The sequence below is a fragment of the Tripterygium wilfordii genome, chromosome 12 (genome assembly GCF_013401445.1).
Source record: "Tripterygium wilfordii isolate XIE 37 chromosome 12, ASM1340144v1, whole genome shotgun sequence".
NCBI lineage: Eukaryota > Viridiplantae > Streptophyta > Magnoliopsida > Celastrales > Celastraceae > Tripterygium > Tripterygium wilfordii.
The window spans coordinates 9,449,584-9,469,244 of NC_052243.1; the positions used below are offsets into that span (position 1 = coordinate 9,449,584).

The window sequence follows — 19,661 nt, forward strand, 5'->3', positions numbered from 1 at the left end:
AAAATTTTGCGTATTGTATTGGGTCAAATGCAATATGCATAATGTATTACGTTTACCTTTTGACTGGGATGATTTACATTAATGTATAATACACTACCAAATTATAATCTATTTATACTATTTTGGTTCATCACTTAAATAATCTATCAAATTATAATGTATTTATACTGTTTTGGTTCACAATACTTAAATACTTTATTAAATTATAATGTATCTATAATGTTTTGGTTCACAATACATAAATACTTTTCCAAATTATAATGTATTTATACTATTTGGGTTCACAATACTAATATATCTATATTGTTTTGGTTCACAGTACTTAAATACTTTTTTAAATTATAATGTATTTGTACTATTTGGGTTCACAATATTTAAATAATCTATAAAATTATAATGTATTTATACTGTTTTGATTCAGAGTACTTAAATACATATTACCAAATGAGTATACATATAACGTAAATGAGTGTGTATATATATATATATAAGTGGAATGTCATAATTTTTTATGTATATAATGTATGTAGATAGCTTATTATGATACTCTATTTCCACCACCGGTTGGCAGTCAATACACTCAAAAAAATTGGTCACAATGTGAGACACACCATAACAAGCACCAACTTCGTAAGTTCTGAAATACATTGTCATTAATTAGTTTATTTTGATTAATGGTTCATTTTCACATTATGCTGACTACACTGCCAGTACGTTGTTCTTAGCCAGTTTTGGATTGAAAGAGTTAGTTTTGTTTGTTGGGTGACATTTTATTTTTGTAGAGTCTAAATTATTACACTGCGAGTATAATTATTTATTTGACTTGATTGCTGTAATTTGGTTTTTGTGTTTCATTTATGTTCGTAAATCAAATCTTAATCACACTACGAGGATTGGAATATATTTGTTGTGTATGAACAAATCTATAACTACCTTGCCTTTGTGCATATTGTGGTTGGCTTTGTTTAGTAATGTGTGTCTGATAATGAGGATGGATTATGTGTTTGATGGTGGACCCTGAGGGTTGATGGACTTTGAAGTGTTTTCTTTATTTTTGGATTTGTTTACAGGTTGAGTTCCCCAATTTATGGGGAGTTGTAGCCGAAATTTTTAGTGAAATTGTAATGGTTGGTGTTTTGTGATCTTTTCTTCATGCTTAATGGAAGTGTATTTAGTATTTAAATACATTACTAGGCTGTGTAATGTATTTGGGTTAAGTATGTTCGTGTAATTTTTCTTTTCATTTATTGTTATTGTTTAGTAAATATATATAAATACACTGACACATTCTTTTGTAATAAAAAAATAGGGTCGATTACGGCTTAATATGCATGTACGTAATTGATTGCATATTCAACAACGTGAGTATAAAGAAGAAGCTGACCAAACACAGACATCTACCAACAGAGGGCAAACCACATTCATAAGTTTTTGAATGATGGTGGATATTCATGGGATGTGTACCACTACAAAAAAATGGAAATAATAAGCAAAACATTTATCTAGTTATGTAATTGTAAAGGGAATACGTGTTTTATATCAATTGAACCATGTTAATTTTGTTGATGTTTGGATGCTTAAAAGATAAGTGAGCCTTATAACTTTTGTTGATGAACACCTCACATGAATGTACATAAGTATTAGTAAGTAAATATACTATATAATGAATTAACAATTGTGAAAGGAATACATTTTAAAAAAATAATGTAAGAAGCTACTGTCATGAAGAAACTGTGAAACAAATGCAATTGATAAACACTATCAGACTAGAGCGTCATAAACCCCATGTATTTAACAAGGAAAATGACTATGCTATCACTACCGTGCGCTAAATACAATGGTAATTCATTAACAAATGGGTAATAAATACCCTATCAAAACATAATGTAATAAGACATTGCCATGGACAACTATGTTAAATACCCTGTTAAATCATAATGCATTAACATCTGAGATACAAATACACTATAAAAACATAATGTAATAAGACACTGCCATGGATAGCTATGTTAAATACCCTGTTAATTCGTAGTGCATTAACATATAGGATACAAATACACTGTCAAGTGCATAGTGTAATTCCCTTTACATTCCTCTTGAAAGTCTTTTTCTTCGTCACAGAGTATTAAATACTCCACCGGCAATACTTCACCTACGAAAATTGACTTTAAAATGAAAGTTTTTGCATGTGAATTGGACATGAACCTTCAAATGCAATAGCTTCCCTAGAACCCTTCAACTATAATGTGCTTAGATTGTCATAGTCAAATATAATCCTTGTATTAGTTCAGAGGTCAAGCAACCAACTAAAGAAGAAACCCTTTAACTATAAAATCTATACTCAAAAACTAGATTCCATCAATAATAACGTAACAGATATCCCAACAAAGTTCCAAAGCAAAACAATGCAACATTATATGGATTTTCCAACAAGTTCAACCACAAAATTTGAGTAAAATTCACGGGTACTACAATTTCAAATTGTAATTGGAAGTAATCATTAACCAAGACAAGCAACAAAGTAGATAAGGATTATATACAAAGGAGTAATGAGAGAACGATGAAGAAGGTAAGAGACATAGAGAATACCCACTCTCTTGCAAGACATGAGATGGGTTGAATAACTCTGTCATTCCAACGTTGCCCACATCTTCAATGAAAGAGGGCTTTTCTACATAGCCCATATACATGGTGGACAAGCATCTACTGCTTCTGGATTCGCATGCACACACGCACACACTCTCTCTACAAAGTTTATCAAACGATGGTTTAAAACAGAGAGTCCAACCACCGAGATAATCAAACCACAAGATCTACGAAGAAAAAGCTGGATGGGCGGAACAAAGTCAGACTATTAACAAGCAACAAGTGATCGCACGAACCCGTAGCTTTAATTCTGTGGAGAGAGAAGAAAGACAATAAAACCATGTACGACCCATAACTTTGATTATGTGGAGAGAGAAGAAAAACAGTAAAATCAAGTACAGGGCAACATCAAAGAGAGAAGCGGGAACCAGGTGAGAGAAGTGGGAAAACAATATTGACATTTAGGGTTTTGTGGGACCTAGTCCACGTGGCATGCTTAGTTGGCATGCCACATAGATTATAGATATTATGTACATCAAATATTATGTATGTATGTATGTCATTTTCCGAGGTTGAATGGATTAGCCATCTTATGCATCGAAAAACATATGTTCAATGAGTGTGAGACTTTGAGACTACTATTGATGATTTTGCTTCCCAAAATGTCGGAGGTCTAAGATATTTTTCATGTAATTTTCAAAATGTAGAAATTTTTTTCTTTTTCCAAATTTTGTAATGACTGATTATAAATTTTATGTAATGAAATTCAAGACGTGATGACATAACCTCCCAAAACTGGGTTCCAGCCATCAAAAATTTCATGTGTTACATTTTATGTTTTTCAAGTATAAAGGACCTCCAAATAACTTTTTGCCCAGGGCCGGCCCTGATAATTTGTCTGCCAAGAACCTATTGCGACTCTGGTTCAGTACAAGCATATCATTCATTAATACAACATAAGGCGATGATAATGGCACGACTCCATAGGGGAATACTTATCAGGTGTAGAACCTAAGATCAAGTCCATGAACTGAAAATATAAAACGACGAAGAGAATCAAAGATGCAAAGCTTTCCAGAGGTCTTTCATATGAGATGGAAACCATTTTCTGCGATGCACCAAATGTATGTAATTGTATCAAGTATCAACCCTGTCACGTAGCAAAAATAAAACCATACGAAATCTAGTCCAAGTTTGATGAAGAGCGAAAGTACAAGCCATATGAAATCTAGTCCAAGAAGCAAAACATAAAATACAACTTAGTCATCTAAATAAACCACAATCTGCTTCTCCTCTGTCATCAATGCAAGTATCTGAAGCTTTTAATGATAACATTCCATTCGAGTTCCTGTGAAGCAAAAGCAGAAAATGATTTTCGTGACAGAGATTCAAATTTTATAAATCCGAACTCTAGCTTCCAAGCAATTAATTCCGTTTTGCAAATGCATACTCTCATAACTTCCCACAAATGTGTATGTCCTGTTGTTTTCTCACAAGACTTGCAAGAAACACTACAGTGGAGTAATGTTGGTTACTTAACAGAAGAGCAGATGTTGCGAAGAGACGGTTGGAATAAGAAGATGCACCTAGAGACTAACATAACAAATTAAATATAGCCAAGAGCTTCCAACACACTATTTATCCTTCTCTTGTAGATTCTTCATTTTATATACCATGATTCAGGAATATGCCAAATTATCAAGAACCCACACGACCACTTCCACAAATGGAGAATAAATGCATACTTAAACGTATATCCTTATATAGTTATGAAACACAACAGACAAGATATCCCAACCACAAGAATTGAAAACAAACATGGATTATATATAATTAAAGAATTTCACATGCATTATTTTTTGTAAAAGGAAACTACGGAGATGTGAAGTGTGGAATTAATTTCACGTATTTAGATTTTAGACTGCAAATGTCAATCACTATCAATTTAACACACAAATGTGATCAAGGTTATAAGTTTGGAGGTGCACCGGAGGCCGGAACGCCCTACGATTGAGGTAGTAAGAGCCAAACCTTAGCCAGCAGTTTCACATGGAACATCATTATCTGGTTTGTTGCATTCCATTCACTTGCTCCATCATAAGAAATAGTGAACGTGTTCTACCAGGAAAATTCTTACATTTTGCCGTGTGGTGTTTCATGTTTTTTGTGCCATGCTAAGAGGTGCATTGCATGTACGATGAAGGACAATACTTACACTTTGCATGCAGGGACAAAGATTCTGCTATTTTGTTTAACCTATCAAAGTATTTCCAAACAATCGATATTGAACTTTCCTTCTTGTTAGTAAACTTGGCTATAGTTTTTTTTTGGAAGTGGAAAGGTTGAGGCACCACTTTTATCATTCTGTGTTAGGTTCAACCTCCTCTACTGAGTCCGAGCCTAAATAATCGGAGCTTGCATCCTCCAGAGGTGGTGGAGGTCCTGGAGGAGGAGGAGGGAGGAGCCATAGTCTTTTGCTTAGGTATCTACAAAAAAAAATTTATATATACATATATAGCATTAGAGTGGCCACAGATAAACATCAAACATGTAAGTTCAAATGATCTCCAGCAAGTAATGCTTCATTTTGAAGGAAATAGAGAAATACTGTTATGTCAAGTGGAAAGATATTGACCACCGCACATACCAGTTCCTAATAAATTGATTTAGTTCGGAACATATAGATAAATTAAGGAGAAGCCCATGAGCAACAAAAAGTACTACTTAGTTGCGAGAATCCAGAGAAAACCAAACAAAGGAAAAAGATTCAAAAACAATACTTCATTGATCCTTTGACCTTTGCTTTAAATCAAAACTTCAAAGAGAATGAAGATTGAACATGCAAGAGTTATTTTCAGAACAAAATTATTTCTCAGAATAGAGTCACAAACAAGTTAAAATAGGTACATATCATAAATACAAGCCCCACAAAAATGACCTAAGCTGCTCTGCAGTCTGCAGTTCTAGCTCCTTTAATTCTCTCCATTGGAGAAGCTCTGAGATCCTTCAACAAAAAACCAAGCACTCTAGCACAAGCTCCACAGTAAAACTTCTTACAACACAAGTCACACAAAAATCATTGTCTAAAGTTCCATAAACAGACACAGTAAAACTAATCATCAAAAAGACCCAAACCCAGCCAAAGCTTCTTTGTTTCCGTGCAATTAAATCAATAACAGATAAACAAGAAATGCAGCAATTATATGGTAATTTATTGCAGTTCAACAGAGAACAAATATCTTAAATAACAATAAAATCATATCATGTGATTAAGGCAATAATACTAATACTGATACTAACCTCTTCTACCCAGTGAATCCTCAGAATCAAGCGAAACACCGGCAGATGCTAAGCTGTGACATCTTCAATGTCGCCATATCTGGCAGCCTATCAAATATATAGACTAAAAGTCAACTAACAGGCTTTGGAGTTTTGAAGTGTTATATGGCAAGAAACAGCTACTGTAGTGCTATACTTGAAAGATAATCATTTAGAGACATTATAAATAGAATAAAAGATACCTCCGTAAGTAGTTTTTGCAACTAATGTTGTCAATCAAACAGCTCGAGCGGTGCTCAATAAATACTAGATAATGCTGAGCAGTAATGAACCAAATCAAGCTTAAAGAACAGACGCCACTGAAAACAGCCATAAACAGATCCTCCAACAGCCTAGTCTTTCTTGCTTTTTTTCCATCTATTTTTCCTATTCTTCTTTCAAACAGGGGATTCGGGCAAAAGACTAGCAGCCTAAACAACAACAGGGCATTCTAACAAAGCAAAGAGAAGGGCGCATTCGAGGGATGCCTAAGAGCCTAGTTGTCAAATTCCTTCCTCGATTAACAGAGGTATCCGACTCCTCATTCCATGAAAGAATCAGACAGGAAATCAAAACTCCATAGGAGAGAAAAAAAATTTAAAACCGGAAAGAAAATAAAGTAAAAACATATGGATGAATATAGAAAAACTACATGTGATTGCAAGGAATTTTTATGGAAAAATTACCTAATCGGAAAGCTGGAGCGGTGCTTTTGATTCGAATAAAGCCCTAGAACGAGAAAGACGAGACGATGGGGCTCCTTGTGGTTTGTGGTGGGAGAGAGAAAAGGAGTAGTGTGTGTTTCCAAGGTTTTTGAAAATTTGGAAAATCTGTTGCCTGTTTTAAAAATCAAAATAAAAAATACAAATAATATTGTTTTTCATTTTTTTAAAATTAAAACGAAAAACGAAAAAAAAAAAGGGATAATGCTTGAAACCCAAAAAATCATTCCAAAAGATCTCATTTTATGTAGAGTATTGAATGTGAAGTGGATGCTATATGTGTGTTTTTAATCAATGACTATTTTAATGTCATATACATTTGGGGACTTTTGAGATCAAATTTTGGGGGTTTCTAGCAGTGTCTATATCAAAATGAGACATCAAAACACTCATTTGATTATTGTTACAGTACTTTGATATCTCATTTGATTCTTGAAAAAGTTATCAACTCCAATCCAAGTAACCAAATGAATAACTATTTTTCAAAACCCATTTTAAATAGCCCATTAAAATTAGTCCACTTTAGCAAAGCTCATCTTTAATATTAAAAAAAATAGAAATTTTATCTACACACCACTAATCTTCTATCTCTAGGAAATTTTTAAAATTTTTGTAGTTTTCATAAATATCCCTTAACCTAAAAATTTAAAATAAATAATTTTTATATAATTTATTAGTGACTACTAAAATTACACCAATATTCCAAAAAAAAAAAGGCTAAACTATCATTTAGGTCCACGAACTATTCATATTTTCTCGATTCTATCCTTATACTTTGAACTCAGTTATTTATATCCTTGAACTTTCAATCTTTTTTTCATTTCTGTCCTGCGGCACACTTCCGGTGGGATTTTCACTGGATTTTGCTGATGTGGCTGCAAACTCCGAGAAATTGTACATATAGACATGATGATGTGTTAAAAAAATCAAATCTACTTGAAATCAAATTAAAAAAGAAAATAAAAACTGTTTAAAAAAACTCAAAAATCGATTCAGGATAAAAAACAAAAACCGATCTACCTCTTGAAAAAAAAAATTGTGTTCTTATCAAATTTAACTCCCCACCGACGTTGATCTCACATCCTTCAACTCCCCACCGACGTCATGGTGCGAGCCATGTCACTGGCAAAACCAGTGTTTGAAATATGGGTTCTCTCTCTATTTCTAATAGTTCTCTAATCGGTAAAGTTAGGTCACACAAATTTGAGATCTCAATTTGGTTCGGTGCCATCCTCTTCTGCTCTTTCTTTGGCCCGCTGGAAGCAGTGTTGTGGATCCAAGAACTGTGCTCCCTTATTGGCCCATGGGTTTGTTCTCGGTCTATTCCTCTGTTTGATCCAGGTCAATGTTTTCCTTGCCTCTTTCGACTTGTGGATTAGGTATTTCTTTCACTGCCTTAATGGGTTTGTCTGGTTGGGTTTGAGGTTCTTGGTGTGTTCTCTGAGGTTCTTGGATCTGAGTTCTTCTAATGGTGTGTTCAGGTTGTTGTCCTTGGCAGATGTGGGCTTTTGTTGATTGTTGACAGATGTGGGTATTTGTTGATTATTGGCAGATGTGGATTTTTGTTTGTTGGATTTGTCACGCTTGTGTAAGCTCAGGCGTCGTGTTCTTTGGTGCAGGTTCGTCTATTGGGGTGTTAGTCCAGATTCGTGGTTAGCTGGTGTTCTAATTGCTGAAAATTCGTTGTGAAAGATGGAAGTCGTGGTTTGGAGTAAACGAAGAAGAGGAACAGTAGAGAACTGGAGATAAAAATTGGAGGTTTTTTTTAAAATTTCATTTCACGTGTAAAAAGTTGATTAAAAATAATAAAAAATATTTTTTTTTACTTATCATCAAGCCACATGTACAATTTGACAGAGTTTGACTGCCACATCTACAAAATCCGACGGGATTCTCATCGGAAGTGTGACTCAGGACAGAAACGGAAAAAAGATTGAAAGTTTAAGGATATAAATAAATGAATTCAGAGTTTAAGGATATAATCGAAAAAATATGGATAGTTCAAGGATATAAATGATACTTTAGCCAAAAAAAAAAAAGAAGTTAGTTTTTACGTCAAGAAACATTATATAGCATATCGAGTTCATTTAGAAATTGCAAAAGATGGAGGATGACGAATTCATGAATGCTCCCAGTTTCTCCCAAATTTATCAGAACCACTCTCCATCACAACACCATCAACAGTGGTTCCTTGACTTGTTTTTCCACACACTTCCTGCCCATGAAAGCCTATCCCCGTTCATCATTCCATTACTCGATCCCAACTCATGGTCTTTCACTCTTAAATCTGTGTCTTCTCCGTTCCCTCTATTAACTCTCACAGTCTACTCTCTACTGATTTCAGTTCAATCACACTCTCCGCCACATTCCTAGGGACTGAATCAATCAAATTTTCACTCGTCCCCCATTAACAATAAATTCTTCTCACTCAGACCTCAACAGGGATACATAATTGCATATACATAACGCAATTACATACAGTTATTCATATCTTTTCAAATCAAAACACACGATGCCGGCAATCAGGGGGAAAAAATCCTGAACGGCCAATCACACAATGATTCAGCAATTACAGTGAATGAAAACCAATTCAATGACAACAAAAACTGAAGAAGAAAACCCAAATTGTCAGCTACTCCATGGGACTGTTTGATTTCTATCTTCCACCCATAAAAGCTGCGAATTATGGCAAGTTGGCAATGCAAAAGGCGTATGCTTCTAAAATTATATATAAATAAATATAAAATTCGTACAAGGTTGTCTCCAACCTAACTGCACCCGAGTGTTTGTGTCCAATCCAAATACAATTGTATGAAGTCAATATTTTTATTTATGGTATTACTGAAGAGAAGGGTAGGTTTTGTGAAGGAACTGAAAATAGCAACGAAAGTTCTGAAGTCAAGCAAAATCTACTCCATTAACAAAGAATATGAGATTATTTAGATAAGTAAGAATAGAATTAACTAATTACAAGGATTTAGAGATAAGCTCTGACACGTACGAAGATGGCTAGGTTTACGTATTGAACGGATAAGGGACCGTGCCTGGTTTATGCCAAGAATCAGTAGACCTGATCGTTGGATTGTAATGAGAACGATAGAGAGTGGAGATTTTTTGTGAGTTAAATGTGTGTAAACTTAACATAAATATTTCTAATATTGTATAAAATTAGGGTAATTTGGTCTTTTCACTACAAATTTGTGTGTAAACTTATAATTTTTTAGTGTAAACTTATCATGTTCAAAAAGTGGTGTAGACTTAGTAGATTAGTTGTGTGTAGATATAATCTCTAAAATTAATTCATTTAAAAAATTTCAGATAAAATTCACAAGTCATACTCATGAACTGACAATCATACTAGAAGCAGTTGCCTCAATGATATCAATGTCTTGGAACGTTCTCTCGTTTTCTCTGCTCTAGCAAACAGTCGTTCGTCGTCGATAAATTTTACAATTAACAATCAAAATTATTCTATGGGTTATTAACTTGCAGATAACATCTATCCAAATTGACCACTTTTGTGAAGACAATTCTAGCTCCAATTGGGTTGAAGGCAAAATATTTTGCACAGACACAAGAAGCTGCTAGAAAAGATGTGGAGCGAGCATTTGGAGTTCTCCAAGCTCGTTTCAATATTGTGCGTGGGCCAGTAAGATATTGGGATGAAGACACATTGGCAGATATTATGAAAGCATGCATAATATGATTATTGAGGATGAAAGGGGAGCACTAGACATTGATTTTGATGATGCAACTCCTAACGTGCAAGTTTCGTACGTGCATACAAATGAGTTTAAGGAGTTCCTACAAATTCACCGGGAGATAAGAGACAGCTACACTAACTCCTAACTCCAGTTGGATCTTGTTGATCATTTGTGGAATTTATATGGCGTAGAATGAGTGTCATTTCAATATATGTCTTGTTTTAATGTACTATGTAATGTTGTTTTAAAAATTTTAAGTTGATGTTGTTTCAATATACTACGTAATGTTGTTTTAATGAAATGTTGGAATTTCTTTGAAACAAAATGGTCCATATACGTTTATGTCATATAAAACAAAATGTTTTATTCCCAAAGTGGCTCATACAATAGCCCATATAAATGGCCCATACAATAGCCCATATTCTAGATCTTTCTTTGTTGATAGAACACATACACGAAACCTCACAAGTCGCAATGATCGGAGGCACAATATGGAAGCACCAGAGAGACAAGGCAGAAGCATCAAAGATGAAGAAGAGAGTTGTAGCACTCCATCGGTAATATGTAATTTTCCCTCTTCCATTTGATTACTCCTTTTTCTCTATCCTCTGGTAAGTTTTTTCACATCCAATAAACTGGAACACTAAATTTGCTTCCCCATTTGGTTATCCCGTTGTAGTGTTGTTCTTGTGATTTGGGGCATCAAATTGGAAGTTAGGGATTTTGATGTCTCCCTTGGAGATGCTTTTATACATAACCAAACATTCATAAGTGTACATAAGCATATGTGGCATGACACATAAGCCTAGTGACATGATAATTTTTTGAATTTCAAAAAAATAAATCCTACACTAAAAAATGTGTCAATCTTGTAACTCTTTCTCTCACTTCCTCTTTCTCTTACTTTCTCTCTCCCTCTCTCTTCCTCTCAAAGAAAAAGAAGAGAGACTCTCTCAAACAAGTCGAAGATTAGAGAAACCTAGAGAACCAGAGAAGATGAGAGAAATTGATACGTATTTCATCGGATAAAAGGTTGTATGGGTGGCGACGGTCAACCAATATTCCATTTCCAGAGGCGATTCGACTAGTTTTCAACCATAGAGGATATGGAATTCATGGATAAGTGTTTATGTAACGATTTTGTAAGTAAAAGTGGTATTTGATGTGAGGTTTGAGATTGTTCGAATTTAGTGCTTAGTTTGATATTGTTACACTTTTTGATAAACTAATGTGTAATTAGTTTGAAATTGTTATACTTTTTGAGATACTAGTGTGTAATTAGTTTTCTGTCAACATAATTCCTTATGTTGTTGAAGGTTGAATAATTATTTTACAAGGCCATTTATTTTAGCATTGATATCCTATAATTACACTGTCTTTGTTTCTTTATTTGACAAAAACTAAGGAGACAAAGAAGCCATAGCCAAAGAAGTTGTGCATATCGATGATTAACAACTTATTATTGGATAATATTCAGGACAAATTACAGGAGAGAGAGGCGGAAACATGTTGGCTTATGTGGATCTAGATATAAATATTTTATTACCACATTCCTAGGCGGAATTCACATGTGGCTATTATGGATACTTATGGACAAAAGTTGAAGGGAAGTTTAGTGTTTTCGAAACAAAAAACAACAATGAACACCAAACAGAACCTAAATTTTCGAAACAATAAATCCTAACCTAAACTGTGCAACACTATCAAATTCTTATCTCTCCTAACAAAGGTTTCTTAGAGAAAAGTTAAGGGAGAAGTTTACCTCTCTTTCTCTTGGTCCGGTGGTATAATCCGATTTTTCATGATCTCCGACAATGATCTTTGCCCAAGATCTGTGGCCTCCTTTATGGGATTAAGTTTACTATAGTTTAAGTTTTTGACAATATCTGTTAAAAGTGTGGTCATACAGGAAAAAGAAAGCATGAAATATAAATACTTCAATTTAGGGATTTGGTATTTTTGGGTATTCTAATTTAACCACTCCAAATGCTTATTTTAATGGTTCACCGCAAAAATTTTTTTGAACCCCTTAGTAAAAGTTTGGGGTTTTACACGTCGATTATGAGTGGTCTGCGGAAAGTACATAAGGTATGTAAGGCATTATCAAGTACATGAAGCAAAAACAAATGTAATGTGATCAAAATATATTTTTAAAAACTTTATTTGTTTGTAATAATGTAATAGTTGGTTTTTTTCATTTTTTTCTAATTAATATGATCAAAGCGCAATCTTAAATGTCAGTATGTTTTTTCTTCTTCAAAACTGAAATTGATTGGGGACTTAAAGCCATTTCAATACTTCTTATGCTTAATTTTTGACTTCAATGATGTGCCTTTTCTTATGCCATTGAATTTTTGCTTTCTTGATGATATTATGTGAACTATTTGAATGGTAATTAATTTAGGATTCTTCAAGTATTTATGTTTGTTCTCTCAAATAATTGATGATTTGTTTAAGTACACAAATACTATGAGTGGTCAATTAGTATATGGAGCGGAAAAATATAATGCGATTAAAATAATTTTTAAAAATTTTTTATTTGTGTTTATAATAATGTATTATATTTGTTGAAGGTGATATTTGAACTTCTTATTTTTTTTAGAATTAATTACTCTTTTTTATTGTTTTGATTTTTATTTTTTAAATATTTTTAGGAGCTGACTATTCTACTAAAATATTTGCATACTCGAAATATATGCACCCAAAAAGAGTTGAGAGAAAATGACATTGTAATTATGAACAAGCAATCCAAATTAAGGGCACTTGCAAGGGTAAATTATTGTTGGGCCAACAAAGATGTTGTCTTTTGTTGGTATAGCTGTATTGAAAAATGTGTTTTGCTAATATGGTTGTATTGAGAAACGGGTTTTGTTGATGTGGTTGTATTAGAATTATGTGTTTTGCTGTAGTTTTGTTGGGGACAACATGGAGGCATGGAATGTTGTTGGCCTCCATGTTGGGTGGGAAAGGATAATGTATAGAAATTTGTGTTTTGTTGATGTGACTATATTGGAATATGTGTTTTGCTGATGTGACTATATTGGAATATGTGTATTGAGAGATGTGATTGGCTTGACTTTTTGTGTAATAGAGGTGGAACCGAGGCAACATTTTTGTTGACCCAGCAAATAGGGCACCATTGCAGTTGCCCTTAAGTGTGGAATTTTGTTTGGTTTTGAAAAACATCCAAATTTAATTGACTATAAGGAGATGGTTAATTTTATTTTATATTTCGTTCGCGATTTGAGTCAAATCACGACATTTTCATCTAAACAATATATTTAGTAAGTCGTAGACAAACTCATTATTCTTAATCTATTTCACGATTGAAAAGGTGTGATAGCACCATAGAACCTACCTAAATACAAGAATTTTGATTATCATAAAATTACTAACATCTCACATGGGCGATATAAGGAGTCATCTAGTATATGGAGTGGAAAAATGTGATGTAAAAAATGATATTTTTTAGATTTTTTGTGTGTTTAAAATAATGTATTAGTTGTCTTTTCTTATGTTTCCAACAAGGTTAAAGAGTAATCTTACTGAATGAGATTTATTTGTGATTGTCCAAAATTAATGGAATAACAAGAGGACGTATAGTCCAATTCGATAATGTTATTCTCAATTAAGTCGTTGGTAAGTAATTTTTATGAGTTATATTTTCAAATTAACTTAAAAAGTGTTTTTAATACATTTAATTTTCAAATGCCAAGTAGTAGCAAACATTTACAATTTACAGTTATCCAAATAAACTCCTCTGGCTTGCTCATCCTTAGTTGGTATTCAATTGTTGACAATCAATTTTCTTTTCTATTCAATATAATGATCCATTTCTGGTTACATCAAAAGTATTCTTAACAATAATCCTTGTTATTACTAACATTCGAGTTCAAGTGTTAAAAACCTATTAAAAACAATAGGATAATCATATAGTGTTTGCATATGTCATTCACCTATATTCCTATGGTTCATGGACCCTATATTGCAGGTCTGAACAAAACCCGACCCAATCCGATCAAAACCAACCCTTACCCACAACCCAAAAAATAATACAGTTTTGATATTATAACATATTCCACAAACGGTTTGGATGTGGTATATAGTTAGACCTGACCCGTGTACGACCCGACCTGACCTATACTTAACTAAACACACCGTTTTATGCATATAACTGATACACAACATTTATTGATTCTCTCGTGCATGCATACTCCGTATTCTAACCTAGGTCTTCTGATTTTCTCTCAACCTACGTCGTCCTCAATCTTCGTCACTCACCAGAATACCACCACCACCAGTCCACAATTGGCAATTTGGCATAACCTCACCAGTTCACCCCATTTCCATCATCTCATCTTCGGCTAGCACGACTGTTTTGACAAAGATATGTCACAGACGTAGACTCAGAGTGATGTTGCGATCGAAGACACCACCGCTGCTGCTTCTTCTCAAGGTGGGGTCTCTTTCTGAGTATATGTTACTGATTTCTTTCTGATTTCAAAACCAGTAAGGTAGTAACCAATAACCAATAACCCATAACCAATCGTAGTAACCAATTATTAGAAAACCCTAACCTTGTATACTTGTAGTTTGCAGTATATATTTGAAATTGATGACTCATATGTTCTATATTGTAGTTGTACCGATGGAAGGTGTTTAAAACAACCAAGGTCCTACTGCTGTGAACATGACAACTAATGTGACAAATCCTTAAGGACCACCATAGAAAGTGAATGATGAAAATGCAGACAACCCTCATAAGTGAAGCGGTCGCAAGGGTAAGCGTACGTCCTGAGTATGAAATCATTTTGCATACATAGTAGGACCACCTAAAAAAGCCAAATGTGATTATTGTGATAGTAATATTGATGTTCATCAAAGACACATGGGTCTTCAAATATGAAAATTCACTTGTCCAAATGTGCAAAATCTCCTCTCAGAAAATTGGACAAAGGTCAGAAAACCCTCCTTCTTAAGTTTGTTAAGAAGGAGGTGGATACTTCTTCAGGTGTTGAGCTTAGGTCTGTTAGTTTTAATATTGATGATGCTACGGATGCTCTAGCAAAGACGACGATCATTGATGAGATGTCATTCAGGTCTGTAGAGGGTGAATGGTTTAGAAACTTTGTACAGTCACTCCAACCATTGTTCAAGGTCCCATCTAGGATAACAGTAGCTAGGGATTGCATGAAGATTTATATGGAAGAGAGGAAGAGATTGAAAAAGGTTTTAAAAAATGAAATGGTGTGTATAACCACCGATACTTGATCATTAATCCAAAACATCAATTATATGTGTATTACAGTACATTGGATTGATAGTGACTGGAACTTGAATAAAATACTCATAAGCTTTGTTCAAATTTCAAGTTACAAGGGAGAGGTAATTGGGTTGGCCTAGGGATGACAATCCGACCCGCGGGTTTGGGGACCCGATTCGAAATTTCGGGTATGGGTCGGGTGCCACCTGAAACAATTATTGTGGGGATGGATAGGGTATGGTAATGCCATACTCAACCCCGAACCCGAACCTAACCCAACCCGAACTTAATAATTTAATAAATAAATATATATTTACATATATATATATATATCATATATAATATATTGTATATATATATAGGAATATTAATTTGTATTTGGTATACTTATCTTTTTATATTTTTCATAATGAAAAATATGATATGCTCTCCTAGTCCATATTATATATAATTACAAATTATAAATTTTTTGTTAGAACATTTGATCATTAACTCAAATACTCAATAACTCAAATATATTTTTTATTAAAACATTTGATCATTATAAATTTATAATCATATAAACCGTAAACCCTACTTCCTAAACCTTAAACCCTACTTCCTAAACCCTAAACCCTAACTAAATAACAAAACCAAAATATTTTTTTTTGTAATTTGGATCATTATAATCATATACGTAAACCCTATGTAGTCATAAACCCTAAGTAAACCCTATACATTATTTATTATAAATAGTTAAATAATTTATACTACGATGTATATATTAGTATAATTTCTTTTTAAAGTTTATGACAAATTAAATATTGAAACATACTAGTTTGATAATCTCGGCACTCTAAATACTAGTTTAAATATAAAAAAAATTGAACTCTCCCCATCAGGTCTAGGTCTGGGTCGGGGATCCCTGAATCTCAAGGAGCGGGGATGGGGACAGGGACGGGGGTGGGGACGCGGGCAGAGATAGGGATGGGGATGGCATACCCGCCCCCGCCCCGTTGGAATCCCTAGGTTGGCCATAGAGTTGTTATTATTGGATTGGGGCATTGAAAAATTATTCACTGTGACCATAGATAATGCAAGTTCTAATGATACAGCTCTTAGGCACTTGAAGCTTGTTTGTAGGAATTGGAAGGGCACCGTGCTAAATAATAAATATATGCAAATGCGTTGTTGTGCGCACATTCTAAATCTCATCGTCAAGGATGGTTTAGATGAGCATGATGAATCCATTCTAAGGATTCGCAATGTCGTAAGATATGTGAGGTCTTCACCGGTTAGGTTAAGTGCTTTTAGGAAGTGTGTGGAGAGGGTGAAGGCAGATTGTAAGCAATCTTTGTGTTTGGATCTTGACACCTGATGGATTCCACATATTTAATGTTAGAGGTTGCTTTGAAGTATGAAAAAGTCTTTAAAAGGCTTGGGATGGATGATAGACGTTACTATCAGTATTTTAGTGAGTTTGGTGATGATGGGGTAAGTACAGGTAGTGGGAGGAAAGGAAAAGGAAAAGGGAATAGAAACATTGGGCAGCCTAATGAACAAGATTGGAAATATGCTAGGGAACTTGTGAAGTTTTTAAAACTTTTCTACCAAATTACTTTGAAGTTCTCAACTTCCCCTCATGTTTCTTCAAATACATGTTTCATTGAGATAGTATCATTGCATAGTAGACTATTGGATATGTGCAAAGATGATGACATTGACATGAAACTTATGGCAGAATGTATGAAAGCAAAATTTGATAAATATTGGAATAACTTGGATAACATGAATTTTTTGTTGTATGTGGCTGTTGTTTTGGATCCACGTTATAAGATGAAATATCTTAAATATTGTGTTTGAGAAAATATATGATTCACTTAAAAGGGATGTTATGTTGGAGAAGGTGAAAGAGATATTGACAAAATTGTATAATCACTACAACAATGGGATAGGAGACAGTCCTACAGAGTTTCAGCCAACTTCAACAAACATGAGGGTGGATGATAATGATGATGATTGTGTGAGAATGTTTGCCTCAAGGGTGGCCCATGAGTATGTTAGCCGATGAGAGTGTTGAGAACATGACAGAATTGGAAAGGTATTTGGAAGAATCTTGTGAGACTTTTAAAGAGAAATTTGATGTGTTAGCTTGGTGGAAGATCAATGGCAGTAAATATCCTATTCTTTCCCGTATGGCTAGAGATGTGTTAGCTGTTTCGGTGTCTACAATTGCTTTTGAGTCAACTTTAAGCACTGGTGGCAGGATTCTAGGACCATATAGGAGCTTATTGTCTCCAAAGACAATGCAAGCTCTCATATGTGCTAAGAATTGGTTAAGGGCAAAACCAATATCAATTGACATTCAAGCAGATTTGAAAGATATTGAAGCTATTGAGGAAATTGAGAAAGGTATCTAATTTGTATATTATGTTTTATTTGTGTGTTTTCATTTGAATAACAATTAAAGAGTTTCAACAGAAATTGGTTTGCCAGAGTTCACCTTGGATTGTGAGTTTGTGACTACATCACTTAATCCTACACCTAGTAATGCTTGACATCTTCTGTGTAAGTGGTAACTTATTCTGTTTTAATTATTTTTCTGCTATTTAGTTACAATGCATGATGACTTGATCTTTTAATTATAATGTGTATTTTTAAATCTTTTGAGATGTTGTTGTAGAGTGATTTTGATTCCTACTAGGGCTGGTTGCTGGTAATATGGTATGAATCTTGCTACTGGCTACTGGTAATTTGGTTTGACTGATGTTGGGAAATGGGAATTTGTCAATCTACTGCTTGCTGGCTGACGACTGTTAGGGTTGTACAAAACCGATAACCAACCCGACCCAACCCATAGTAAATCGGACCCCAAACCTCAAAGAACATTTTAGGTATAGGTTGAAATAGCTTACCTGTTTACGTAACAGATAAGATATGTATGTAGTCTAAACCAATCCGTATGAACCCGACCCGACCTCACATACATAAAACGTTGTCATTTTATGCTTTTAGTATACACTACACAGTACACATATAGAATAATAGAAATAGAAATATCAAATAACTTAATAACTTACCTGTCTTAGCTAACCCTAGATCTCTGTCTTTCACTCGCTTAAAGACTCATACTCTCAGTCACGACTATCGACAACCCTTTCACTCTCCGATCTCTCTGTCTCTCACTCTCCGATGTCTCGGTCTCTCACTCTCCGTCTCTCACGAAGTCAGTCTCAAGGTGAATATCAAAGTCTCTCATGGTCACGGACGAGTAACAATGTCACAGGAGAAGGCGCAAGCCATAGTGAGTTGATGCCAGAAAGCACCGCCATAAACCCAACCCCAACTCCTTCCACTGCTTCTCAAGGTTGTTTACTTCTTTACTTGTTGATTACTTGATTTACTTGTTTATCTCGATTGGTCTGCATAAACTCTAGTGACTAGTGTTGCCACTGAAAATTTTTGATCTATGTATACTTATGTTTCATTTTCCAAGGGAGTTATTTGAATTCTGAAATGATTCTCTTTACTGTTGTTGTATGATCACTTTAAAGATGGGACAAGGTTGGCAGAGAGTGATGATTTGTTTCAACCACCTAGTAAATCCATGAGGGTGGAGGACAATGAAGAAGATTGTGTGAGAATATTTGCTTCAAGGGTAGCCATAAGAATGAGAGAAACTGAGAATTCAGAGAACATGACTGAGGTGGGAAGGTATTTGGAAGAGAGTTGTGAGAACTATTATGAAAATTTTGACATATTGGCTTGGTGGAAACTAAATGGCGGCAAGTACCCTATACTTTCTCGAGTGGCTAGGGCTGTTTTAGCCATACCGGTTCCACAATTGCTTCGAAAATCACTTTCAGTACTAGTGGTCAAATCATTAGCCCATATAGAAGCTCGCTCTCTCCAAAAACAGTGGAGATTCTTGTATGTGCTCAAAATTGGTTGAGGGCAAAACCATTGTCTATAGATATTCAAGCTGAGTTGGATGATGTTGAAAAGATATGAGAACTTGAAAAAGGTAACTAACTTTCAATATTTTTAATAACTTCCAGATTTTTTTATGTGTGATGTGTATACTTAATT

General features: G+C 34.3%; 1 long non-coding RNA gene across 4 annotated transcripts; it reads right to left on the minus strand.

Annotated features, from left to right (window-relative positions):
- Positions 1-3,642: 3,642 nt before the first annotated feature.
- LOC120010336 lies at positions 3,643-6,721 on the minus strand. Of its 4 annotated transcripts, none has more exons than XR_005470864.1 (5): positions 6,108-6,721; positions 5,887-5,973; positions 5,525-5,590; positions 4,802-5,072; positions 3,643-3,934 (listed from the first exon to the last, which is right to left on the minus strand). It is a non-coding gene; the product is annotated as an uncharacterized LOC120010336 (long non-coding RNA). The 4 variants fall into 4 exon arrangements; XR_005470862.1 differs by having other exon boundaries at positions 4,618-5,072; XR_005470863.1 differs by lacking the exon at positions 5,525-5,590 and having other exon boundaries at positions 4,618-5,072.
- Positions 6,722-19,661: the final 12,940 nt, after the last annotated feature.